Source organism: Petaurus breviceps, unplaced genomic scaffold, assembly GCF_028583685.1.
Source record: "Petaurus breviceps papuanus isolate PSGF00001 unplaced genomic scaffold, PetGlider_PUasm1.0 90504, whole genome shotgun sequence".
In the NCBI taxonomy this organism is placed as follows: domain Eukaryota; kingdom Metazoa; phylum Chordata; class Mammalia; order Diprotodontia; family Petauridae; genus Petaurus; species Petaurus breviceps.
Window position 1 is genome coordinate 2,108,080 of NW_027187266.1, and position 24,026 is coordinate 2,132,105.

The 24,026-nt window shown below is 37.8% G+C and overlaps 1 long non-coding RNA gene across 2 annotated transcripts in view; it reads right to left on the reverse strand.

Moving 5' to 3' along the window:
- LOC138141895 (uncharacterized) overlaps window positions 1-24,026 on the reverse strand; it is a 104,453-nt gene that overhangs the window by 36,689 nt on the left and 43,738 nt on the right. The window lies entirely within an intron of this gene.

Below are 24,026 nucleotides of genomic sequence, written 5' to 3' on the forward strand. Positions count from 1 at the left end.
TGAGAGAGAGAGAGAGAGAGAGAGAGAGAGAGAGAGAGAGAGAGAGAGAGAGAGAGAGAGAGAGAGAGAGAGAGATGTGACAGATTAGAGACGAAACACTTATTAAGCTTTTACTACGTGCTAAGGTACTGTGTTAAATGCTGGTAATACAAATTCCATCAAGCAAGATAGCCCTTTAACTCAAAGAACTTATATTCCTTTTTTTATTACTAATGTTTATGGCCTTGCTTTGTATATAACCACAGTCTGTCCAAGTATTCCAATCCCCCTTCCCTCCCAGAAGGCCATCCCATATAACAAATGATATGCTTAAAGAGAAAAAGAGTGCTGCTCTAAATATTTTGGTGTATATAGGAAATTCTTCTTATCAATGACCTCCTTGTGATATAAACCTATTTGCAGACTCTCTGGGACAAAGGGTATGTTCATTTCCACTGCTTTATTTATGCAATTGCAAATTGCTTTCTGAAATGGTTGTACTGATTCATAGCTCCAAAAATAATAATGTACTTATCTTCTGACTACCTTTACAATATTAACTCTTCCCATATTTTGAAATCTTTGCCAATTTCCTGAGAGTGAGGTGAAGCCTAAGGGTTGTTTTGATTTTCATTACTCTAATTATTAGTGATTTGAAGCATTATTTCATATAATTATCAATAGATTACAATTCTTCTCTTTAAAAACAGTTTGCTCTTATACTTAGACCACTTCTATGGGTAGAAAGTTAACCTTAGAGCTAGGAAGATCTGGTTTCGTATTCCTATTTATATTTCTATGAAGTAATTAATTCCCAAGATCTTGTGTTTGTGCTTCTGACATAAATTGTGTTAAACCACCAGGCAAGTCACTTGCTGGCTCAGTGCTTTAGGAAACTACAAGACAAATTTCTAGAGGGATTTTCCTCTCTAAAATTGACAGGTACAGCTTCTAGTCTTATCTCTATAAAAAACCAGAGATACAAAGTTGATACAGTTTAATTAAGTGATTTCTATATATTTTCCAGGCAGAAAGGGAATGCATTTCCTTTTATTATAAATAATATCAAATTTCAATGTGAATGTAGTTTATATCAAATAATTGCCTAGGAACTTAAATATTGCATTTTTCATGTAATAATAATAAATTTAATAAGGTTAAACTTTTATAGGAAAACTGTGTTTTTGTTCTCCTTATTGTTAACTTTTAAATTTGAGAATGTGACTGTAATGGGAATGCAAATTTGGAAGATCTTCCCTGCCCCTAGGCTAAAGTGCACTTGAAGCCTGAGGTGGGAGGCTTGTTTTTCAGTAGATACTTTTTGATTGGCCAGTGGGTCAATAAGGTTGTTACATTCTCTGAGCCAGGAGAAGGCTATATAAGCCCTGATGTGAGGCTTTGTTTTGGGGGCTCACTTTGAGAAGTGTTCTATGATTTGATCTGTATTCTGGGAAGCCGTTGTCCAGGGCCCCCCCGGCTTTGAAAAACCCAGATGTGGAAACCCAGATGTTGACTGGGTATAGATGTAATGGTTGGACAGTTTGGAAATCTGTCTACTTGATCTGTTTCTGTCTTGATAATTCTGCCTGTATACTTTGAAGTTTGGGGTGCTGACCTTTTCCCCTGAACAAGATAACCGATATACATCTGACTGATTAAAGTAAGCTTGTTAACCCATTTTGAGTTGCTTTCCTTTAACAAAGCAGATCCAAGAAGCTGTGGTGGAAGCAGCCCTGAGGACATGTTTGGGTTGCTTGCCGCTACAGTGACTAGGGGAAGGATTTGAACCCAAGTTTCCCTAATGGCATGTCTAGAATTCTATCCATTCTGCAAATATGTTAAGTAATGACAAAGAATCTCATGAGGAACTTGTGCGTTGATGCTGTCTATCCAGTTCATAGAAATAACATCTACTAGAGATATGCAGAATGACTCATATGAACCCAAACCTGAGTTTGGGAAGCATTCCTATCCTGTATATGAAAATACTCAGACGGTCTGACTGAGCTCCAAATATATTTTTTGGGGCAGGGGTTCTATTTGATCTGGGAAGCATTGTGGTATAATAGGACAAGAAATAGTCTGGAAGTTCAGGATAACAGATTGTGCTTCTCATTTGGTGATCAACTGCTTTGTGAAGTTGGGCCAGGCACTTAGCTTCTCTGTATATTAGTTTCATCACTCATGTACAAAAAAGAGCCTAATGCTACCATTTACTGTTAATCTCCAAGGAAATGGGAAGACCCAGTGGAGAAAGATATGTAAAGCACTTTCACAGTGGAAAAGTACCACAAGATAATGTTATTATTTACAATGAATATATTCAATTTGATTAAATTGATCAAATATTTATTAAATTCTATGTACCAGGCACTATTTTAGATATCAGAGAAGCAAAGACAGAAGTAAAGCAGCAACTAGCTTCAAAGAACTGATATTTAATTTGGAATCTTTAAATAGAAAACAAATTGGCAGAATTCCTTCCGAGATAATATTAAGTCATGACCCATCTTTTTAGCAGCAATATTCTTTGGATGATGTTGCATCACGTGCAAGTAATGGAATGTCCCAATCTCTAAGGAATTGAAGTTGAGGCTTCCCCAAAGAATGATGGAGAAGTGAGTAGGAGACAAAAATAGTATTAAAAAGAATATTGCACAGAAGTATCACAAAATTGTCATCAGAGGAATGAGTGATGAAAAAAATGATGGAGTGGTTATGTAGAGATAGAAATGGACAATTCACAAGTTTAATTGGTATCCATACCCTGTCAAGAAAATGAGAGGAAGGCCCCAGCACTTTGGGTGGATTTCATATCAGAGATTTATGGGAAGACATGGACAGAATTCACATAGAAGAGGCAAGCATTGAATGTAGAGTGAGTTTTGCATTGGTAAAATCACAGATCCATTGAGCTAACAATGGAATGGAATGGAAAATTGCGCCTATTGATAGCAAAATTTAAGTTCTTAGATTGGAATAAGTTACAATAAAAGTAATTAACATTTATATGCACTTTATGTGTCATTAAGTAAATAATATAGGTGAAATAAATCTCTAAAATTCATCTAATACATGTCCTTTAAATGGCTGCCAAATTGTTAGGCAGAATGGGTCAGAGTCCCCAATCTTCCCCTTGTCTGAAGCTACTTTTAATTTATTTGAAGTATTAAAAGAAAAAAACACCCTCAAGGAAGAGAGAGCATGTTGAGACAGTATTTTCTACACAGAGTGGTTGATTTTCCCATAAGCACAGTAGAGTCAGATAAATTTCTTGTAGATAAAAGAACTGCTACCAAATTTGGCAGAATAAAATGGTTCCCAATTATATTTTCATTCCCAGTATTGCCACTGGTGAATACAGTAGCATGGAATTATTCACTACTTCAGTGCCCCCTTGTGCCCATTCTGCTGTAACTGTATAATATAGTTCAGCACAGTAGAAAGAAATAGGGTTGGGGGTGGCAGGGAAGCAGAGGGAGATATAATTTCTGTCATCCAGTACATTTATTGAAAAGCAAGGCATCAGTTACTGAACAATTAAAATGCAAAATATACTTCAGTATTCTAGGGTAGAAAGTCTGTGATGAGATTTGTCATGATTAATGTTTGTAGTTACACCCCCATAAAGGTGAAGTGATTCTTCCCATGCGCTCTTAACTCAAAAGACTGAGCTTTTATAATTCTAGCTTTAGCTGATTTCTTTTACTTATTGGATAGTATTTTGTTTCTTGAAAATGGGATATTTTTTTGGGGTTGTTTTTATAATCCTTTATGGCTCAAAAATATTTGGAGATTTTTATTTTAAAATATAGTGATATTTGGGAAAATTCATACATTTTTCAAAAGATTATTGAGAATCTGATATATACAAGGCATTGTAATAGGAATTTTGGAGAATGCAACTAAGAATAATGTGGCTCTTTCCTTCAAGAAACTTAAAATCAAGTACCAATGACAAGACATAATCCAAAGATAAATATGATAGAAAGGAAAAAAGTGGTAAGGATTTATGAAGCACACAAACTACTTGAAGGGTTCAACTCTCCAATGCTAGCTATTATTATTAACCCTTTGTGGATAGGCAGACATAATAAATATAACAATATTATCCATTGCAGAAAAAAAATGCTTTAAGTGAAGTCAGGTATTATTCCAGCAGGGATAATAAAAATTAAATAAATGTTTGGCTGACATATATATATATATATAGGTCAGTCACTGAGGCATTTCGTCGGTGAATTTGGACACTATTGGTTTCTCTTCAAATAGGTGATGCCCATTGTATTAATTTATTCTTTTGAGACACAAAAGAACCAAAGCTTGGGAATTAAAATCGCAGACCTTTGTTTTATTCTTGATTCACTCTCAGTCATTCTCTACTTGATTACAGAAAAAAAAGCTAAAGTAGGATCACAGTATGTTTAACTAAGGGGTTATCAACCCAAAGTTTTCTGACTTTGACCTATGTAAACAGGTAGTTGCCATTTAAACCAGTGCAGATTTGTTTGCCATCAATAGTTTTCTGTAAGGCATCTAATAGAAGTTAGAAAATGTGTCAGCATATACATATATATGTATACATGAGATAAAGATTATTAAGATTATTGCTATAGTGACAAAATATGTAAATACACGTATTGATTGATTATAGATATAGATATGGCATAGTAGATAGAATGCTGACCTCAAAGCAAGGAAGATCTGGTGTGATAGGAATAGAATTTTCCTGAAACAACTTCTTTAGGCCCCAGCTTCTTTGCCTAGGTGTATGAAAAGTCCAAGCTGAGTGTAATATGGACCTCTCACATTTCATGGGTGCCTGAGACCATGTGAGTCTCCATACCCTGATCATTTACTGAAGGGCATTTCCAGACAGATATGATGGGAGCCAGAAGCTAAGTGCCACTCCATCCTCATTGAATATCCTTGTTGAGTTATGGCAAAGAAACTTCCTTTGTTCAATGTCAGTGACTTGTGAGTGAGTGCCTCATTTTGTCCCAACATCAAATCTGAACCTGGAGGTTGCTGGCCTAGAGCCTTGCCTCCAACACCTGGTGTTTAAATACTACCTCTGACACATATTAACTATGTGAACACGTCACTCAATCTCTCACTGTTCTAGACAACTCTCTAAGAGTCCCTATCATAGATAGTTTTACAGATATGCATACCTACTTGTGTATTGAATGATTCAGTGGGTGACTACCAATGGCTAAATCAACATAACCTTTGTGATCCAGTTATTTTGGGGGGGGAAAAGTTAACAATGTGACAGTTGAACAAAAGACTTTTGTTTGTTCTTACTATTGATTACTCATGAATATTGACAAACTTCACCAGTTAACCCTTCAATATCATTTGTTTATGAAGTCAGGTCTATTTCTAACCTATTTCAAAAGGTTAATAGAGCAGAAAGTTATATTCTCCAGCAAACAGTATGCCTGGTATGACAATTCAATAGACATGTTGTTCCTAGGTGTAGTGAATAGATCATTGGACTTGAAGCCAGGGAGTTCTGAGGTTGAATCTGGCCTCAGATATTGACTACTGATATAAATTCAGGCAAATTCCTTAATCTCTCTTAGCCTGAGTTTCATTATATGTAAAATGAGGATAATAATTGCAATATCTCACAGGATTACCATGAGGACCAAAGGAGTATGAACAGACAGTGCTTTGCAAACGTTAAATCATGTTATTTATTAGCTATTACTATTTTTCTATCAGCCTTTAGTAGTAGACATAATAGAAGAGAAAATCAGCATAGGAGAAGAAAAAGGAACCCCTGGAATTTTTAATCAATAAAAGATTTTGCCAGTAGAAAAACCCCTTGAAATTAAAGAAATTAAATTGACTTTGATACTCCTTAAGATGTATGCTTATATTTAAAGTATAAATACTAAATTTTGCTTTTCAGAGTATGCTTTGAAAATATAATTGTTATCATAATTTTCTAAGTGCTTGAAACTAAAATGAACACCTTCACTTAGTGTTTCAAGAGCATTAGAGAAACTAAGAAGAGGGAAAAAATGAATGTATCAGGGCATTACATGGTTGTGAGTTTGGGGTTGGGAAGCAGTCAGGTGAGTTACCTAGGGTTATGATTTCCCTGAAGTTAGCTTGTACAGAGGGGAAAAGAAGAAAACAAGAAACGACTGTAGTTAAACACAGTATACACAGGGACGTTTGAAAACCTGATTTCAGATGAGGAATGCTTACTTCCTCTGACGGTCTGATACTACCCACAGTGTAACCTTGAGTTTTTTATTTTTTTTCTTAATGTGCAAGAACCTTTCAATTTTTAGTCAGCATGCTCTTAAAAATGAAATGCTGCGACTGGTATTATGCCAGTGTAGCATGGTGTGAAAAAAAAAAGTCAATCAATTACTTATTTTGTCTACTGGCAGGGTGATAACATTGGTTGTATCATTTGATTGAATTGATGAGTTGTTTTGATTTCATATGATTACCAAAAAAAGTGGAATGGAATAATATCACAAATAGTCTCTGAAGAATTAAAGTTGATGCTTAGCCAGAGGAAAAAGGAGAGGTGCCTGCTACATGTGAATAGGCCATGACATATTTCCAAAGGAGACTTATTTAAGAGTGGTATAAAGAGTCTTATTAAAGACATACACATATGGAGTGATATGGATATGAGTGAATGGGTTGCAAACTGTATGAGTGGAGAGAGTACCCACATTGATGAAATCACAGACCTATTTGGAGTATCAAAGTATAACCAGGAAAGAAAGCCGGCTTATCATCAGAGTCAAGACTGTAGGACTTTGCCCTCAAGTAGAAAAAAGGGCAGGAAATTTGTCCTAGACTGGAGAAACTTGAATGACCTCTTAGAAAGATTGGTGTTGTGGCCTAAGAGTGAGGTCGGGGAGGGAGAAGAAAGGGTAGCTGGATTCAGTGGGAGGGCAGAGGTAGAGCTATGAATGGGTGAAAGAATGACTACCCTGGGTAGTGGTGGTTAGACTCCCACTGATGCAGCAAATTGATGTGTCTTCTTATCCAATTCAGAAACTGAAGGACCCAAACTCTGGCCATCCTGGGAGTGGGAAAGGAGGCCTAGCACTGCCCCAGAGAGCCATTTCCCTCATTGTAAATGTTGGATTGCATGTCACTGGGGGGAAAGAGAGAAGTCCTAGGGCAAGTGCCCTTCTTCCCATCCCATATTTAGCCTATGGAAAGGAGGTGGGGCAAGAGGGGAAAACAAGTCAGTGAGAAGGCCACAGTACCTCACCCCCTGCTGGAGGTCTGACACTTTCTGAAGACACCTCATTGTCCCCGATCTGGGGAATATTTTCTTTTCTCTGAAATTCTGCCCTCCTCAAATTCTCAAAATTTCCTGAGTCCAGAAGTCTGGATCTTTGGCAGTAGGGCAAGATCTGAATCTTGTTGAACTTCCCTATAAGTGGAAAGTAGGATATGTGAGGAATCTTAGTATTCTTTATGGTCCTGGCTGCCCTAGGGAGGGGGAGATGATTCTCAAGCCTAGGAGCTCTCTATTGCTTCTCAGCCCAGTCTGACCCAAAAGAGTGGCCAGAGGATGGGGTGAAGGCACTTTTGGCTGGGTAAGGCAAGGGAGGGAGCTTGCACCTTAATCCCTTCTGAAAGGTCACGCATTCTCTGAAATGCTTCTATTTCTACAATTACTATGACTTCTATTTTGATATTTGCCTTGCTTGCTGTTTACATTTTCTCAGAAGTGGTGGTAGGTTAGTGAACTTGGATCCTGGGGGCTCCTGAAACGACCAAGAAGCCCCCTGCATATTCTGACCTTCCTGAAACAGGACACAGGGGAGACTCCTCTGGAATAGCCATTTTCTCCATGACCCTGAAGGAGGCCAAATTTCAACAAACTGATCAAAACAACACTAACCTGGGAGTCAAGAGAACTGGTTTCTCAACAACAATCATTTATTAAGCATTTACTACATGCCAGGCAGACACTGTGTTAGGAGCTGGGAATATAAATGAAGGCAGAAGGCCAGTACCTGCCCTCATAGTGCTTACATTCTTTGGCACAGAAACATGATGGAGGAGGTCCTGAAGAAAGTCAGGAGTGCAGCCTGGGGAGTAGAACAGAAGACAAGAATGGCCTATGTATCACCCTTAAAATGAGGTCCTCCCAAGGAACATGCCAAGGAGAGAGAGAGAGGCCACAGGGGCAAGTTTCTCACATTCAATGTGAGAAATAGCCCAGATTTTCTAGGGTGAAATGGTTTCTATGGTATGGTAGAGAAAGGTCTATTAGGATAACATTATAATTAAAGCAAGGGCTACAATAAAAATATCGACAATAATATTGTTATTATTCTAGTCCCTACTCTGACATTAACTCAGGCCTTTTGTTTCTCCCTTTACAAAATGGGAAGTTGGGTTCAGGTATCTTTTAGCACTTACAGTCTTTGAGTCTCTAAAATTTGGGCTACATCTGAATCCATGTCAGCTCAGCTTCAGAATCAGTAACCTTGTTATGGGTCCTTGGGCAAATTACTTCCTTTCTCTGGAACCTGAGTTTCTTCCTCTATAAAGTCAAGGGGTTGGAGTGGATGGTCCCTAAGGTCCCTTCTAAACTAATTCTTTAAAAAGGTTGTTAGTTGTTATAGTTGGGTTGAGAGGGTGGGGGTGGAGTGAGGGTTTGCTTCAGGCCTCATTTAGTCCCCACCTCAAAAGCATCTGTTTGCAACAAAATTTATTGTTCTACACCCATTCCCAAGTAACGAGAGTTTTGGGATCCCAAGTATGAAGAAACAACTAATTATTCTTTATGACTGAATGCTATAGTCAGAATAGGAAGCTACCAAATGACTGTCTTTCTTAGAGACAGCTTGCCATAGTGGATATAGACAGACTTAGAACCAGGAAGATCTGTGTTCAAATCTTGCCTCTGACACATACTGGCTATGTGACCATTATCAGTGCTCTAGGCAACTCTCAAAGATTACATGCTACAGACAGAGAAGGTGCCCACTCACATTGATAAAGAGAGTTTCCCACCTGAATGTTCCCTATACCCAAGAAATCACAGGTCCAGACCCTATCAGCATCTCTTGGGGGTATGGGTATGCTATCCAGAAGTGGTCTGTCCTGGGCACACTTCCATAGGATGCTCTCTCTCCCCTCCCCCCAAACCCTGAGGGTGTCTTTGTTGCCACTTTCCCAGAGTGTGTGTGGTCTGGGTGCTCAGCCCAGGCACAAAATCCTCATGACAATCATGGGGTAAGGAGAAGGATACTGAATGGAGAGCTCTCCCCTCCTACCCCACTCCATTCATTCCCTTGCTATCTCAAAAGATTTGGAAGAAGAGCTCTAGCAGACCCAGTAACCTCCCTGTAGAGAATTTAAGGAAAGACTTGGACAAAAGCTGTATGAAAGCTGATGAGGCATGTTTGGGTTAGAATCATTGAAAGAAGTACCCACATCAAAAAGATCAATGATCTATTGAAGACTTGAGCTTTTATATAAATAATAACCTATCCTAGTATAGAAAATCTTTTGTAGATGGAAACTACATGTTTGAAAAGAATGGAAAGAACAGGAATAACTATCAAAACCAAATGTAAAATTATAGTGACCAAGTCTGGCCTCAGAAAAAAGACATTAGAAAGCACATTGCATATTCTTTGGAGAAGTGAAGAGTCACAGGTGTAGAACACTGGCTACAACATCAGAATTCTTCAATATGCAGGTTAGTTTTACTGAACATTTTTTCTCCCTCCTTCTTATTCTTTCTTATAAGGGATGATTCTCTAGAAGAGGATGGGAAAAGGAGATATAGTGGGAAATGGAGATCATGTCAAAAGAGGAGATATAAATCATTTGTTAAAAGAACATTTTTTCTTTTATTCCTTCCAGCCATTCCTCCTGATCCTATCCTGGACTCCATGTGGAACAAGTATAAGCTTGCCATCTTTTCTTCTAGTCTTCTTTTCTCTAGGCTAAACATCCCCCTTCCCTCCCAGCCACAGACATAATTCAAGGCCCCTTGGCATCCTGGACACTTTTTTTTTTTAAATATTCTCTAGGGTGTCAATATCCTTAAAATGTGGTACCCAGAATGTCAGCATATTCCAGGTCACTGTGATCTAAACAGTACAAACCACTAAGAATTATCACTTCTTTATTCCTGAATGCTTTAACTTCTCTTTAACATACAGCTTTAAATGTCCATTAGCTTTCTTGGCTACAAAATCACACTGTTGGCTCATATTGAACTTCTAGCACATGAAAACTTTTTCAGGTGAGCTAATAATATCTAGCTAGGCATTGTAAAGCACTTTGCATAGTGCCCAGTATATAATAAGTGCTATATAAACGTTAGTTCTAATAATAGTAATTATCATAATTGCTGTTATTATTAATGTCATCCTTATGAAATTGATTTGTTTAAACCCAAGTATATCACTTTACATTTATCACTATTTAATTTCACCCTCTTTGATTTGGCCCAGTGTTCAAGCCTGTCAAGGGCTTTTAGAATCATGACATGGTCACTGAGTATATCTGCTATTCCTTCTACCTTTATGTCATAGGCAAATTTGACCAGCAGTTATTCAAGTCAGGAATAAGCCCTCTCCTCTTCCAAACTCTCTTGCTTGTTCTCTCCCTCACATAGGTACACAGAATGGAGTCTTCATTCTCTCCACCAGTGAAGAAAGTTTTATGCAAATGGTCCAGGCCTGATCCTGGGTTATGAGGACACTAATGTCTATTTCTTGGGTCTAGTCATTCACTAATTGTAGTAACATTTGGTTCTTATTTCTCCCTACCTTTACTATATGAAGAGCATGAGCCACTTCAATAAATGCTTTGATAAAAATCTAGGTTAATTAGATCTATAGCATTCCCATTCAATATGGCGTAGACTTGAGGCTATTCTGTATCTTCTGTATTTACAGATCTACCAACTTAGTGACCCTGTCAGAAAAGGAAAGGAAGTTAGGATTGTTATCGAATTTACATCCATAGGGAAAATGTTGCTTAATGGCTTAGCAGCTTAAGAATACCTTCCCCTGGGGAGGGTTAGGAAGCTTATATTTTGGTTCTTTAATATTGTCTTGCTTTTCTCACTGTTTAGTTTTTACTTATAACTTTTCCTATAAATATTATGTTTACACACACATATATGTATGCATATATATATGTTAATATACATATTTGTATATGTGTCAACATTTCTTTTCCACATAAGTTTCTGCCTTATACTATAAACTCAGTGTACTGAAGCAATTTGGCTTTTTGTTATGATCATTATTGATTATAATGATGATAAAAATAGGTATTAGATTTCAGCCTTCAATTTATCAAAGTAATTCATTTTGAGCTAGTTGGTCATTAAGCTTCAGGTCCAAGGGAAATAGAAGCACCCTTGCCCCGATCTGCTTACCTAACAAGATAGTGTATGTACATCATTCTTTGGAAACAGAGAAGCTGATAATGATGGTGATATACCCTACAGGCTGCAAGTATAGCTGAAAAGAGTGCCCATGTAACTTGTTAGGAAGGTAGCTTTAGAGCAGTAAGAAGATGCTTTCAGTGCTGTTCTAATAATATAGGAGGATTTCAGTCCATAGAGGTGGCATATGGATAGAGTGCTGGACCTGAAGTCAGAAAGAAGTTCAAAGTAGCCTCAAACATTTAGTAACTATGTGACCCTAGCCAAGTCACTTAACCTCTTTCTGACTCATTTTCCTCATCTATAAATGGGATAACGATAGCATCTATCTCCCACAGTTGTGTGATGATCAAATAACATTTATAAAGAACTTTACAAACCTTAAAGTGCTAGATAAATACTAGTTGTTGCTTTTATTATTATTAACTTCTCAGAATGAATTGATTTTATTATAAACTAACTAATCTTTGAAAATGTAAACACTTGGATGTATTGTTTTCTTCACTGATTTTGTTTCAAGTATAATGCTGATGGTAGGGTAGGAGAAATGTTTCCTAGGGCCCTAACATGTATGCCGAACTGGGTTTTGCCAAGTTCCTATTCCACAGAACTAAGGCTAAGCTAGTTTTTTCCTTAAAAATAACTGAAACCATTCTTAAGATTTAACTGACTCATGGCACTGAAGGCTTGAGAACTTATGTACCTTCCTGGTTGCCTGGGTACATAAGCCAAGGCATGAGGAGTTATCTAGGTTCCTCCCCAGCTTTCTGATAGATGGATCATTAAGGGCAACATAGAAGCAGAGACGTTATACCCAGCTAAATACAAAAATGTAACTTTGCTGAATATTCTTTCCCTGTTCTGGCTAAGTAAGCCTCCATTTGTCAACTCTTCAATGTTTTAAGAGTGTCTCATTTCATTCCAATCTGTGAGCTACCAGAATGGCCTGAATGAGGCTTGGCCTACTATATTTATACTCACTAATTAGGTAAGTACATATCAAAGAATCATAGCCTCTTAAATTAGATTATTGGTCCTTGTGACCAATGCCTAGGCTATATGAAACATTCCCTTCCAGACTATTCAAGATGCCAGGCCTTTGCTGAGCACTTAGCACAGCACTGTGTATACTGAGAAGGTACTTCACAAATGCTTGTGACCTTGTTGACTTGTTGACCTTGCAAAGAAAGCCTCTGTGGATGCATAGATACTTGCTGAACCATGCAAGTAACCCTATTTAAATTGAATAGGGTGAGGGAACAAAAATATGCTGCTTCTAAGAATCCTAACAGTTACAATGACTGCCTCTCTAAAGAAGTATGATCCCACCACACAAAGTACGCACACGCATGCACACACACACATCCCTAACAACCTAACACATCAACTATAACTCATGTAATCATGACATTCCTTTTCAATGATGGCATATTTTAAAAAGGCAATCTGGGATTAAGAAGCTATGAGGTTCTTAACCTGTGGTCATTGATGTTTTTTTTTTTTTAATACTCATGACTATATTTCAACATAATCATTTTCCTTTGTAAGTATATGAATTTTATTCATTTAGAAACATTAGTCTGAGAAAGGGACCATATATTTTACCATATTGCTACCATGATGCAAGAAAAGGTTAAGATGGCTTGAGTTCTATGGTGTTTTTAATATTTATGCTATATTTATCATTTCTCCTCTATTCTTTTATCCCCACCATCTCCCAAAGAATCACTATAACATCCCCACTTTAATAATTTTAAAGCTGAAAACATGCATTGAAGCCCTACTTTGATGCCCTTTCATGTTGTGGCTACAACTTTGGATTCTCAAAGACTTTGTCAACAAAACACAAGATCTGGTAGGGTGTACCAAGCTGGAAAAAACTGTGTAGAGGCCTGGTACTGGACTTATTATATCTCTGTGTTCTGAGGAGGACCCAAGCCATGTTTGGAAAGTCTGGTATCAAGGTGTTGGCTTTTCAACCATAGTAAGTTTTCAACAGCATGTAATAAGTTGTAATCAAGTCTTGATGTACAACATAGAAGAGGACAGCCATGAGGATGAAATCACAGTACCTTGATATGTTGAAGTGTGCAGCATCTGAAAGGGTGAAATTGCAAAACTTAAAATCATAATATTTTACAGCTCAAAAGGACCTTTGAGATCTTCAAGTTCAAGTTAGTCTTTTCTATTTTCATTTCCTCTTGGTTGGTCTTAGTTCTTTTTCACACAGATGTCTTTTGGTTCAACTTACATTTATTTAATTCAACAAATATTTATTAAATGTCTATTATGTGCAAGGCACTGTATGTGCACAGGGATGTATGTTGTAGGTTTTATGTGTTTATATGAGCCATTTAAAAAATTTTACTGTACTTTTAAAAGTGCAGTTTTCAATAAGGCCTTGAAGTTTAGGAACATACATTATGCAGTGCATGAAAAAATGCTTCTTAAATAGTAAATATGTGAATTGTTAAATTATGCATATTTCTAAACTTGGTGATTGGTGAACACTCTGGCATAGTAAAATGTGGCATTTAACTTCCATGAAACGAAATCTCTTTCAGTCTCTTAACTTTGTGTAAAAAAAAAAAAAGTTTTCTGAACAGAAACTTTCTATGGTTGGTTTTAGCCTTAAGGTGATGTTTTCTTTTTAAAAATTGGATTTAAATTTGTGCATGACTTACGGTAACTCATTATTACTTTTCCATTTACCTAATAGTCACACTTTGCTATAATTAGTTTTCTTAATTCATGGAATATCATGATGCTTTACAAGCATTAATTAATTCTTCCAACGCCCCTATGTGGTAGGTAAGTTATCCCCATTTTATAAATGGAGAACATGAAACATGAAGTTAAGTGACTTGCTCAAGGCCACCCAGTTAGTCATAGGCTGGATGTGATAATAAAATTTCATAGACTTGACTTTGGTCCTATGCTTACTCCATTGTATCACAAGTTGGAGGCAGTCCTGAGTATTGCTTCAATAATAACCTAAGTTCACTGGCAAGTGATAACCATAGAGACAGAATAATCTTCAACTATGAGGACAACATAGCAAACGTTATTTTCCTACTGTGTAAATAGATAATATCGAGGTTAAAAAACAAGCCCCAAACTCTTCCCCTTGTTATGTTCCCCTGGAACTAAGCCAGATGGATTCGTGAGAGTTAGAAATGCATCAGGGGACACTGCCTTCAAACTGGTGGAAAACCTCAGAGAAAAGGAAGTCCCCGCCAGGATCCCAGGGTTGTTATGAGGAAAACTGAGATAATATTTGTAAAGTGCTTTGTTGTTTTCATTGTTATTATTATTGGTATCAGTAGCAGCAACAATCTTTTGATTAAAAAAAGACTCTGCAAATAACGTGAAAATGAAGAAGTTCTTTAAGTCATCAATGGATGATTTTTACACAAAAAACAATTTTGAAACAAACCTCTTTTACATTGTAACTTTCACTTTTCATAGTATAAGGATCTGTAGAGAAGTATAGTTTAATGAAGAAATAAAATCGCTGGATTAATTCATTTCACATGTTTTATTAGTCACTATTTTGTGCGGAGTGTTATACTAGTGCTAGGAGGGTAGGGAGGAGATCGAAAGTATACAGACATTATTGCTGCCCTTATGGAGCTTACACTCCATCAGAGAGATAAGGAACAAACAGATAATTGTGTGATTCAACCTTCATGATAAGTTCATGATAAGTGCCACCTTCCCCGAAGTTATAAATTAGGTCGGAGAAGAAAGATCTTTGCTAATTAGGGATATTTGGGGTGGTTCCTTTGAGAAGGTAACAACTGATATGGAGGAAGGTGTTCCAGGGAATGAAACCATAGATCAAGGTACAGAGTCAGGAGGACAAATGGTGAAATGGAGCTATATAGAGAAAGCAAAGCAGTTCATTTGAAACAGTGTGTAGGAGGGAATAATATGAGAAAAAGAGAGATAGGGTGGCATCACATTGTTAAACATTTTAAATATCAGGGAAAGTAGTTTGAACTTTATTTGGGAGGTAATAATGAGCCATTAAAGACTCGCATGGAGGAGTAACATAACCAGATCTATGCACTCAATTCAATTTTAATAAAAAATAATTTAAGTATCTAGGTGATAGGAGGGCACTATCCTAGCTTCAGGTCTATAAATACAATAACAAAATCATCTATATTATCAAGGAACTTACAGAAGGATATGGCATGTATGCAGATGAGTAAATAGAAGGTAATTTGAGTAGGGAGAGAAAGTAAATACTTGACAAAAAGTTGTACTTGAGCTAATCTTCAAATGAAAATAAAGATTCTGAGAAGTAGACAAAAGGAAGTGAATTCTAGGTTTGGAGGACTTTCTTTATGGAGGAAGAAAGATGAAATTAGTGAAGGGAGGTAGTAAAAAAAAGTATGTATGTATACACACACACACACAGTCTCTGAGGACTTTGTTGGTTGTTTTAAAGGTATTAGGGAGCCATAGAAGGTTTGGGGGAGTAACGTGGTCAGATCTATATCTTTGTAAGATTATTTGGGCAGCTATGTGGAGGAAAATCTAGAAGAAAGAAATGAAAGCATATGAAATAGTACAGGAGAGATACAGAGTATAATCTGGGTAGTGGACCTGTGAGCAGAGAGAAGGGTATGAAAGCAAGAAATAGTGTGGAGATTGAATTAACAAAACTCAGAAATTGAAAGGATGGAGGTGAAATTCAGGGGAAAGACAAACATCAGGGTTAATTTCTAGTTTGCTTAACAGAGAATATGTAAGAATAGAAGTGAAATTTAGAGGCAAGGAAGTTTTAGGAAGAAACTAGAGAGTTCTAGTTTGGAAATTTCAGACATAGGTGGGATATCCAAGTTCATCTGGTGGCTGATGTTATGAATCCAGAGTTAAGGACATTAGGGCTCTCTATATATTAGGAGTTACCTTCACAGAGATGATAATGCTAAAGATTACTTTAAGGCTAGATTGGAGGGAGATGAGAAAAGAAGCAGGAAGATCTGCTATGGGGCTATTTCAACTACATATGTAGGTGGTAGGAAGACCAATATTATTTGTGGGGAAGCAATGGAAATAGGAAGAAGGCAATGGAATCAAGAAATGTTGCACAGGTGGAAGAAATAGGAGTTGGCAACAGAGTAGGAAGGAAAAAGAAGAGGAAAGGAAATATAAAACAACCAAATGGTTGATAATTTCTTTAAATCACATAATGATTCTACTAGACGTTTAGTTACCATAGAGCAAAAATCTCAGAGTCTTCATCTGTGACATAAAAGGTCCCTTCCAGTTTTAAATCTAAGATCCCATGAAAGTTAACTTCTGTATTGTTAGAATCAACAGGACTTTATCAGAATCACAGAATTTCTGAGTTGGAAGGGACTAGAGAGGCCATCTAGTCCCAACCCACACTCAATATTGAATCACCACTACAACATCCACCCTATCCTACTTTGACCTCTCCCCAGGTCTCAGTTATAATGCTACATAAAAACCTAGAGTAAACATATCTATCTTTGGGCAGCCTTGGTGGTACATTGGATAGAATGCTGGGCCTGGAGTAAGGAAGACCTGAATTCAAATCTGGTCTCAGATACTTAATAGCTGTGTGACCCTGGGCAAATCACTTAACCTCTATCTGCCTCAGTTTCCTCATCTGTAAAATGAGGATAATAATAGCACCTACTTCCCAGCGTTGTTGTGAGGCTCAAATGAGGTGATATTTTTAAGGTGCTTTGCAAACCTTAAAGTGATATATAAATGCTAGCTAATAGTAGTTTTTTTTGGGGGGGGAAGATGAGTTTATACACACACATGTTCATATATATACACATATATGTAAGTACATATATGTGAATGTATATTTTTATATATAGATGGAAAGAAACCCAATACTTTCATTTTTTAAAAAATAAAACTGTTCTGTAGCATTGTTAAGAATTTGACTCTGTCTGCCCTTATGCCTTTTCTTATAAGCATTAAACAGGAAATTAAATGTGAATATTTATGTTAAAAATGTTCAACTTGAAAATTAAACCATCTAATGGGTAGGCAATGCAAGTGTTAAGTTGCCCATATTGGACCTATTTCGTGTTAGGCATTACTACTGAAGGAAGCTTGTAAACATATTTATGATATACAGCATGTGCACTTGGGGTGTGTGTGTTAACATTGCTATGGGAACCTTAACTTTTGCACTTCCTGATACTCGGGGTGTTTTCATTTGCAACCTTGCCATTGAATGGCCATAAGTTTATGAGTTTAACGTGTAAAACTGTGTACAATGACTTCCTACGTGTCTGGCTTTCCTCGGAAAAATGTCCTAGGATATTGGCCATTTATGAGGGGAGAGAAATCTAAGGGAATATGTTTCCATTTCCTATTGCACAGCAAATTATGGACCTCTTAAAAATAGATTTGCTTCACTTCAAACAGATTTTCCGAAAGCGGTGGTGTGTCAAATGATGAACGTTATTGCCTTACCCACCATCAACTCCGTCCTCTCCAAAATTAGACATAAAGTTTTCTTTAGCCTAGAGTCTATTTACTGAAGATTCAAAAGGCTCTCAGGTTCAAGATCTGACTCGGTTGCTTTGGGCATCCAATTTCAGACTAGAAAGGAAGCCATATAGCTAAGCACAGTGCTGTTCGTGGGGTTCAAATGTACATCAGTGGGCTTTCAGGAGCAGTAAAGAAAGAGGCAAGCAATGGAATCGCCCTCATTCTACAAATGACAGGGTTGAAATTTATTTGAACTTCCTGAAAGTGCTATAAGCTAAAATGGTATTGTCTATTCCTTTGCTTTCTGAAATAGGCTTTTCTTATCTCAAGGAATATTGGGCTCCTGGGGCAGAAAGGCTTTTGATGTGGCAGCATGCATGCTGTTTATATTTCCAGCTTGCCAGACTGAAGAATACTTTCCTACACCTCCCCCCACCCTACCACGTCCTGCTGTTTAATCATGATATCTCTCCAGCAGGTGGCAACAGTCAGCTCAATAGCATGAGAAACCCTGGGTCAAGATCTTTCAGTGGATAAATTAGAAAGGCAGATATATTTCTTTAAACAGACTGAAGGGAAGACAAAAGAGAGAGAGACAGAGAGAGGAAGAAGGAAGGAAGGAAGGGAGGAAGGGAGGGAGAGAGGAAGGGAGAAAGGGAGGGAGGAAGGGAGGAAGGGAGGGAGGGAGGAAGGAAGGGAAGGAGGAAGGGAGGGAGGAAGGAAGGGAGGGAGGGAAGGAGGGAGGAAAGGAGGGAAGGAGGGAGGAAAGGAGGGGTGCTAGATATGCAGATAGGGATGCTAGATATGAGTGTGACTGGATATATCCTTACCAGAATTCAGTTAACCCATACATCAATAATGAGCTACTTACTGCACAGGTTTCCTTTGTAGGAGAGTTGTAACAACAGACTGCAGCAGACAGAGAAAGCATAATAGAAGATTCACTATCTGCTCATATTTATTACAGGGTCCTGCCTGTTGTCATCTGGGTCTTGATCAATGATGAAAGATAAGTGAGTATAATCTATTAGATTATTCAGCAAGAATGAATTTGGGACTTATAAACACATATTGATCCTCCCTTGATGGGATATCCAAGCAAGTTCTGTGGGGGTAGCTCAGGCCATTTGATGAATTTAAAGACAATGGGATTACCCCATTTCTAAAACAAACACTAGTTAATCATGTGGAGTTGGCTTTAGCATTTCTTGGTAATGGGTTAGATCAATGTAATGGTACACTCCATTTACACTGTAAATATATATTTGTATATATTTACATATCTTATATTTATAAATATGTATACATTTATATGTGTTTGTGTATATACATACATATGTATATGTGTATACATATACACATAATTTCTTTTACATGTCATCTCCTTGATAAGAATATGCCCTCCTTCAGGGCATGGAAGCTTTTGTTGTCTTTCTTTGTATCTCTAGGGCTGGGCACTGTGCCTGAAACATAGTAAGCACTTAATAAATGCTTATTGATTGACTGACTGATCAACTTACTAGAGAAGTTCAGCGAAAGGATATCCAAGGAGTGATCTTTTATTTATTCTTCTATTTCATTACTATTTTCCATATGATCAAACACAAAAACCTATCCAAATACCTTTCCATGTCATCATATATAGCATGGGGGCTTGTGGAAAAGATCCTTGATGGGGAGTGGGGCTTGGATTCTAATTCCAATTTGACTCTCAGCTGACTACATCTCATGAGAAAAATCAGGTCATCTCTCTAGGCCTGTGTTTCCTTAGTATGAGGGCAGAAGAAATAATCTCTACAACCTATTCCAGCAATAAAATATCATCCTCTCAGTACAAGGACTGAGTAATACATAGTACAAAGTACATAGACAATGCACCCATAATTCTCTGGGAAAGTGCATTCTTTTTTGTTCCACAAGCACTTCCTGAGGATATATATACTTAAAGGGGCATACTTCACTTGTTGAAAAGTCTAACCAAGAGAAAAAAAAGGAAGAAAGAAAGAAGGATCTGACTTTTTAACTCTAGCTTAAGAAAAAATGGTTTAATATGGTCTGATGTTATGTTTTACTCACCCTAAACTCTTTTGGGTCTCATCCACGCACGGAGACTTGTAATGAGAAAAATGAACAAGTATGATCGTTTGTCCACAGGCACAAATTTAGCCTAAGTCATTATAAAAAGTAGTTGGTTTGGGGCCCTTCTGAAAGGAAGTGGGATGGCATAATGCCTCATCCCAATTTATCCTACTCCACTGGGAGCACTGCCCATAGATGCCTTTTAAGAAGTCATTGAGGTACAATCTATGTTGTATGTACACTAGACTGAAACTATTTTCTAACATGACTATTTTTTAAAAGCTTAAAGATTGATTCTTATTTATTTTACTATCATAATGGGAAAGGTAATTTATGCAGCTAAATGACACAATGGATAGAGCACTAGCTTGGAATCAGAAAGACTTGGGTTCAACTCCTACCTCAGTCTGAGCTATATGACACTGCACATGTAACCTTACTTCTTCTGGTCTCAATTTGCACATCTCTGAAATGGAAATAATAATAGCACTTCCCTCCTGGGGTTCCTGGGAAGATCAAATGGGATAATATATGTAAACAGCTTTGTAAAATTTAAAGGCCTATTTAAATGTTAATTAATACTAAGTAATGGCAAACAGAATTAAACCAAGCATTACAAAATCATGTTGGCAAGTAGAAAGAACCCTGGCTCTGATGTCAGAGGACCAAGGTTCTAGTCCAGCATCTGATACTTATTACCTGTGTGTCCTTCAGAAAATCACTTTAACTTCTCTGGACTTTGACTCCTTCATCTGTCCAAATGGTCAGGAGGGAGGAAAGGGTGTGGATATGGCCTTTGAGCTCTGCTCTAGTTCTGTTAGCCTGTGAAGTGATTGGCCATCCAGCCTGACCCACACTTGACCCTCTATAACATCAACAAATGGTCATTCAGCTTGTGCTTAAAGAGTTTAGGTGCACAGACTCTACTACCACCCAAGGCTGTCCATTCTACTTTAAGGAAGCTCAATTATTGGTCAGTCAATTAATAAATATTTCTTAGGTACCTATGTGCCAGGCATGGAGTGCTGAGGAAAGGAAAAAAAAAAAAAAAAGGTAAAAGACAGTGCTTGCACTCAAGGTGCTCATAGTCTCATGGTAGAGATAACACGAAAACAACTATGTACAAATGAACCATAGATAGGATAAACTGCAAATAACAAAGAGAAGGTCCTAACATTAGGGGGACTCAGAAAGGCTTCTGGTAGAAGGGGAAGTTTTATCTGGGACTTGAAGGAAGCCAGGGAAACCACAAAATGAAGAGGAGGAAGAACATTCCCAGCAGGGAGACAGCCAGAAAAAATGCCCAGTTTGGAGATAAAGTGCTTTGGCTGAAGAACAGCAAGGAGGTCAGTGTCAAGGGATTGGAGAGTATAAAATATAATACTGATAAATAAAATATAAGAAGACTGGAAAGGTAGGCAGAGGTCAGGTTAATAAAGGACTTTGAATGCCAGAGGATTTTATATTTGATCCTGGAGGTGAAAAGCAGGCACTGGAGTTTATTGAATAGGGGGACAACATAAGTCAGATATGACTTAGGAAAATCATTTTTGACAACTTGCTGGAACATGGACTGGAGTGGGGAGAGACTTACGGCAGCCACCAGGAGGCTATTATAATAATCCAGGCATAAGGTGATGAGAGCTTGAACCAAGGTGGTAGCAATATCAAGAGGAAAGAAGGGGATATATTCGAAAAATGTTATGAAGATAGAAACAACAGGAAATGGCGACTTATTTGGATGTGAAAGGTGAGAGAAAATGAGGGATTGAGGGAGATAGCTAGACTTTAAGTCCAAATTATTGGGACGATGGTAGTAATCTCCTCAGAAATCGGGGAGTTCCTAAGTGGGGAGATTTTAGGAGGAAAGATAATGAGTCAGTTTGTTTTGGAGATTCTATTTTTAAGATGTTTATGGAGGGGTGGCCAGGTAGCACAGCGAGTAAGAGCACCGGCCCCAGAGTTGGGATGACCTGGGATCGAATCCGGGCTCAGACACTTAGCACCCACCCAGAAACACCTGGCTGTGTAACCTTGAACAAGTTACTTAACCCCAATTGCTTAGGGGCGGCCAGATGACTCAGAGAGTAAGAGCACCGGCCCCAGAGTCAGGATGACCTGGGATCAAATCCAGGCTCTGATACTTAGCACCACACCCAGAAATAACTGGCCGTGTAACCTTGAACAAGTTACTTAACCCCAATTGCTTAAAAAAAAAAAAGATGTTTATGGGACACGTTAAATGTCCAATTGGAGATATCTAATAGGCAGTTGGATATGTGAATCTGGAAGTCAGCAGAGAAGTTAGGGCTGGATAAGTAGATTTTTACAATCATCTGTTTAAAGATATTTGAATCCATGGGAACTAATGAGATCATCAAGTGAAGTACTATAGAGAAAAAAGAGAAGAGGGTCCAGATTTCTATGGGACACCCACAGTTAGTGGGCTTGACCCAGATAAAGATCCAACAAGGAGATTGAGAAAGAAAGGTAGGATAGGCAGAGGACAATCAGAAGAGAATGGTGTTCCAAAAGCCCAGAAAGAAGAGTGTGTCAAGGAAAAGAGGATGATGAACAGTGTCAAAGACTGCAGAGAGGCAACAAAGGATGAAGATTTAGAAAAGGCCGTGAAACTTGGTATTTAAGAACTCATGAATAACTTTGTAGGGGGCCATTTCCAATGAATGATGAGGTCAAAAACCAGATTGTATAGAGTTTCAAAGAATGTGATAGGAAAGGAAGTGGAGTGGCTATTATAGCTGGCCTTCTCAGGGAGTTTGGCCATAAAAAAAGAAGCTGTATGTGATGATACGTAGAGGAGATAGATTAAGTGAAAGCTATTTGGAAATGGAGAGACGTGGACATGTTTGTCAGGAGTATGGAAGGAGACAGTAGACAAGGAGAGATGAAAAAGAAGTGAAAGAACAGGGATAATAAAGGGGACAATCTGTTGGAGATTCAGGGATAGAATGGGTTTATATGCATTTGAAGGGGTTTGCCTTGGAAAGGAGAAGGGGCCACCTCATGTGAGATAGGAGTAAAAAAGGAGATAGTGGCAGGGACTATGAGGTGAGATGGAGGTTAGAAGAGAAAGCTCTAAGTGAATGACCTCAATTTTATTTCAGTAAAATATGAGGCAAAATTCTTGGCTGAGAGGGTGCTGGGCAGGGGATCCATGGGAACTTTGAAAAGAAATGAAAAGGTTTAGAAGATCTGTTGTAGTGAGTGGCATAATGAATTAATTAGGCAAGTGTAACAGGATTGCCTTCTAGCAGTAAGGGCCCAGTTGAGGTTATATAACATAAATCTGAAGTGGACCCAGTTAGCTAGTTTTCATGATTTTTTTCTAGCTTCCTTTAGCCTCACATCTATAGGAGCAAAGGCAGTGGATGGTGGAAGTGATCCAAGGCTGAAGCTTAGTAAGATTAGTGACATGATAAGGAAGGCAGGGACTCAAGGGAAGAAGACAGGAGAGAGCTGAACTGGTTCACCAAGAAGTCCAGATGGGGAAAGTGGAGAGTATAAACGAAGAATTCAGGGATCAAGAGTTCAAACGTCCTACCTAGTTCTGATGTCTGAAGTCACGGAAAACATCTAATCTCTCTTTCAAATGATAGCCCTTCAAACATTTGAAGACAGCTATCATATTATCGATGCCCCACCCTCCCCATCAGGGTTTTCTCATCGGATTAAATATCCACACTTCATTTAGTCCCGAATAACCTATTTTTAATGAAGCCATATTGGCTATTAGTGATCAGTATTTCCTTTTCCAGATGTCTACTAACCTTCCCTTTGTAACTTGCATGACTTTAGAAAGGTTTTTAAACCACTTTTTACCCCAATTTCATCGTTTGTCAAAAAGGCATAAGAATATTTACAGTACCTATAACAGAATGGTTGATACACATATGCATGTGGTTAGGGCATTTTTACACCTTTGTATGGTTATTATAGATGTATACTTCTGGATCATTGAGGGATAAAAGTTGTACAATGGCAAATGCTTGACTATATTAGGTTAGTTCTGAACTATACATACCACTAGTGAATCAGTTGAGAG